At 61.2% G+C, this 4,428-nt stretch overlaps 1 long non-coding RNA gene across 1 annotated transcript; it reads left to right on the top strand.

Moving 5' to 3' along the window:
* Nucleotides 1–2,860, top strand: LOC120374950. The gene is made up of 3 exons (XR_005586362.1): nt 1–31; nt 896–1,036; nt 2,777–2,860. It is a non-coding gene; the product is annotated as an uncharacterized LOC120374950 (long non-coding RNA).
* The last annotated feature ends 1,568 nt before the right edge of the window (nt 2,861–4,428 follow it).

Raw genomic sequence — 4,428 nt, 5'->3', positions numbered from 1 at the left:
CTGGGAAGCCGAGCAACTGCTGGGGTACACGGTAAGCAGCTGCATTCGACTCAGGAGATTGGAGGCGGGGCCCAGGCCTCATTCCCATCCTATCACCATTTGCTGGCCTGGGAGCAAGGGCCTGAGTGGGGACTTGTGGACTTCATGGACTTGTGTTCTTAGGATGTGATGCTCTGCTCTCACTCCTGGGAAGGGCAGGAGAGTCCCCTAAGTGCCCTGTGTGAACCTTTCCTGCCCCACAGAGCTGCACCTATTTCCCCATGGCCTAGTGTCCATGTCACCCCAGCCACCACCCAGAGTTGCTCCCATCACTGGCAGCCTGGGAGGCCAAGGACTGATGGGTGATGGCGACCGGCCAGGCAGTTCTGAGGCACATGGGTGGGGGAAGCTTGTCCTGCTGCTGGCAGGGCTGGACCCGCTCTAGAGAGAATGGGAGGATTCAGCCAGCAGGGGCTGCAGACCTGCCCCGTACACCAGGGCTGCCATCCTCTGGCTTCAGCATTTGTCACTGGGGTGACTTGGGGAAAGGTCTCAACCTCCCTGCAGGCCACTTCACTGCTGTCAGAATCCCTCCTGCCCTACCTGGGTGGGGATGGAGGCAGGGTGGAGGAGAGGGTTCTACCAACTTGAGCGGTGTCCCCAGGTGGGTTGGAGGTGGAACAGCTGTCAGGGGCACTGAGGGGGAGGCGGCAGGAGCTAACCCTAAAGGAGGGGGGCTGGCACTGGAGGTCACTAGAGAGGACAAGAAGCCTCCATCCTGAGGATCAGGAGGGTGAATCCACCACTCAGACATGAGCAGCTGCTGGGTGGAAATGGTGCTGGTTCCAGGTGCCCTTAATCCTCCCTGATTCCTGGGCAGTGTCTCAGTCTCTGACATGTTCTCCTTCCCCTGCAGCTGGAGGACACCACCGCCAAGCTGATGGGTCAGCTCCGCAGCATCCGGCAGCTGCACCAGGTGCCTGAGGTGCTGCAAGGGCTGAGCCTCACCTGATGCCCTTAAAGGTCCCCCCTCAGCAACTCCCGCTCCCTGCTGCAGGTACTGCTCTGTCTCCCTGGAAATGGGGGGCTAGTGGAAGGAAATGGAGGCCCCTGTCACTGACAGAAACTCTCTCCCCTCTCTATGGAGCAGGGTCCTTCCCTCTGACCCCAAACGTCCTTCACCTGGGGCATGAGCTCTTCCCCTCACATACCCTCCCCTCTTTCCTTGCTCTCACCCCCATCCCATTCCCCGGGCTCCCAGGCAGAGCTCTCCCTGCCCCAGATGGCGCAGAAGCACCTTTGTGCCAGAGCTACATTTTCCGTCTGCCCAACTGAAGCTCAGGAAGCTCCACATTTGAGGAGGTGAGGATGGGACAGAGGCTCAGGGCCTGCTTCACCTCTTGCCCTTAATTCTTCCTTTGGCCCTTCTGTGGGCTCTCAGAGGGTGACATGAACGGGAACCTCCTCCCCACCTGTCTGCTAGGCCCTGGGGTGTGTGACAGCCTCCCAGATGGGCCACCTCAGGGAGCAGTGGGGACAGGTCACCTTGTCCTAGGAAACCAAGCAGTGCAAGTTCTCAGAGAGGCTGAGAGGAGACCCGCTCCCTCGTGGAGGTAAGAGCCATTGACTGCTTTGGGCAGATGGCAGTGGTGAGCTGGAGCAGTTCGCAGGAACTGGTTGTTAAATTTAGAAACCCTTTTAGAACCAGCTGTTCCAGGACAACCGGTTCTGAAAAAGCTTTCCATTTAACAAAAGCTCGGGCAGCCGTCCCTCCCGCCCCGCCCCAGCTCACCTCCCCTCCTCCTGAATGCTCCGCCCTCCTTCTCCTCCCCTCCCCTGCTTCCCGCGAATCAGATGTTCGCTGGAAGCCTGAAACAAGCAGCAGGCAGGTAGGCTGGGGCTGGGGTGCAGTACAGCTCAGGGAGGCACAGCGCGGCCCTGTCTGGCTCCATCTGAGCGGCTTCCCTGGCCCTGGCCTGGCGCCGGCAGCGGCCCAGCCCAGTCGGCCAAGCACCCCGGCTCTGGCCCCAGTGGCTCGGCCCGGCTCAGCCCGTGGCGCCAGTGCTGGTCCCGGATGGCGGCTCCTGCCCGGCCCAGCCCAGGAGTGGGGCCCGGCGCCGGTCCTGGTCCTGACTGACCAGCTCCGGCCTGGCTCGGCCCAGCCTGTGGAGTCGGGCCCCACTGCACCAGTCCCGGCCCCGGCCAAGCGGCCCTGGCCCGGCCCCAGGCAGTGTGGTAAGGGGGCAGGAAGCAGGGAAGGGGGGTTGGAAGAGGGCAGGGGAGTTTGGTGGGTTGTGGGGGGGGGTGGATAGGGGTAGGGGTGGTCAGAGGGCAGGGAACAGGGGGATCGAATGGGGGCAAGGTTTCCAGGGGGGCAGTCAGGAAGGAGCAGGGGTTAGATGAGACGATGGGGGGCAGTCGGGACAGAGAGAAGGGGTGGTTGGATGGGGCAGGGGTCCTGGGGGCCATCAGGAATGAGAGGAGGGTTGGAGGGGATGGCAAGGGGGCAGTCAGGGGACAGGGAAGGGGGGTGGATGGGTCAGGGGTCCTGGGGGAGGGCGTCAAGGAACATGGGGGGCTGGATGGGGCATGACCCCCTGGGGGGGGCACGGCCCCCTTGTGGGTGAGCAGGAGGGACACCCTTTGAACGGATGGGCTTGGACTTAGTGGGGCCTTTGGAGAAGAGTAGCTCCGGCCATAAGTATATCAGGTTGTGGTTGACTATGCCACACGGTATCCAGAGGTGGTACCACTATGGTCTGCCACGGCTCCAGTTATCGCCAATGAACTCTTGCAGATCTTCAAACGGGTCGGCTTGCTGCAGGAGACACTGATGGACATCATCATCTACAGTGCCAACTGGAAGGAACAGCTCCAGCTGCGGGCGCTGGGCAGAGCAGGACTCACATAAACCAGACAAATGTCACCTGGGCCAGAAAGAACTGATCTACCCGGGCTATACGGTGGGCCGAGGGAAAATACGGTCTTTGGTATCTGAGCCACAAGCTGTTCTATCTAATAGGGAACCCCTTCTCCTTGGTAACAGACCACGCACCCCTCAGGTGGATTAACAGCATGAAGGACTCACACACACGGATCATGTGGTGGTACATGTCCCTCCAACCCTATTCCTTTCGAGTGTTACACCGGCCGGGAAAGGCTCATGCGGATGGGGGGGGGGTCGGAGGGGTAGGGGGAAGGGGAGGAGACGACCAAGGGTCAGGCTGCCCAGGGGACTGTCTTAAGGGGGAGAGTGTGTGATGGGGCAGAGCGGCCCCGCACTGGCATAGCAGGGGTTAACCCTTCCTCCCTGGCAGAGGAAGCCCCGCCCCGGAAGCTCTGCTGGGCATGCTCCAACTGGAGCTCAGATATAAAAGCCTGCACATCAGCTCAGTCTGGGCTGACCGCCAGAGGGGAAGGACACACGCTGTTAGCTCCTGCAGAGAGAGGGGCTGCGAGCCAGGATCTGGGCGTCAGCCCTGTCGAAGCTCCACCGGAGACTCTGACGGAGGATGACCCAGGGGAGGAACAGACCGGAGGACCCCTCGCCGCAGAAGCACTGCCATTCCCAGGGGAAAGTAGAGATAAACAGTGTTAATGCTGTATTACTACTAGGCGTGTTGCAGTCGGATCCCTGCTGAGCAAGCGGCAAGTAGAGCTTGCCGCTACCAGGGCCCTGGCTTAGGGCTCGGTGGAGAGGGTGGGCCTGAGTCCACCTACCCCCCCCACCCTGAACCGTGAAGGATTATATGGACTCTGGCCACTAGGCCATGCTCCCCCGCCTGCAAGGGGGGATTTTATAGACTCTGCTCGCTAGGCCGCGCTACCCCACCTGCAAAGGAGGATTAAATGGACTTTGGCTGCAGGGGGGAGAGGGAGGCCAGGGAGGAGACCAGGGAGGGCTCTGACTACTGGAGGCCCGGATGTGAGTGGCTCAATCGGGCCTGGCCGCCGTTTCAGCTGAGTCACACTCTGCATTGGGTGGGGCCGCCCAGAGGATTCAGGGGTCCCGGGGTCTTTGGCGGCGGGACCCGGAGCGGAAGGACCCCCCCACCGCTGAATTGCCGCTGAAGAGCCAGAGCAGAAGAAGCTCCGGGGGCCGGGCCCCGTGAGAGTTTTCTGGGGCCCCCGGCGCGAGTGACAGACCCTTCTCCAGAGGCCCCCAAAAACTCTCGTGAGGGCCCCTGCGGGGCCCAGGGCCTGGGGCAAATTGCCCCACTTGCTCCCCCTCTGGGTGGCCCGGGCATTGGGAGGAAATCACGGACCTTTAGATTTTTACAAATTCCTCCCCGACGGCTATTTAAAAACAAAAAGCTGGACATGTCTTGGAAAATCCGGATGCATGGTAACCATATCATAGGGACTCCAGGATCTGAAGCTGCTGCCAGCTATATGGTGAATCCTCCAACAAGGCACCAAACAGCTCTTCCACATGCTGCAAACTGGCCT

This window comes from Mauremys reevesii, linkage group 11, assembly GCF_016161935.1.
Source record: "Mauremys reevesii isolate NIE-2019 linkage group 11, ASM1616193v1, whole genome shotgun sequence".
In the NCBI taxonomy this organism is placed as follows: domain Eukaryota; kingdom Metazoa; phylum Chordata; order Testudines; family Geoemydidae; genus Mauremys; species Mauremys reevesii.
The sequence above is the reverse complement of the archived record's forward strand: the minus strand, read 5'-3'. Positions and strand labels throughout refer to the sequence as shown.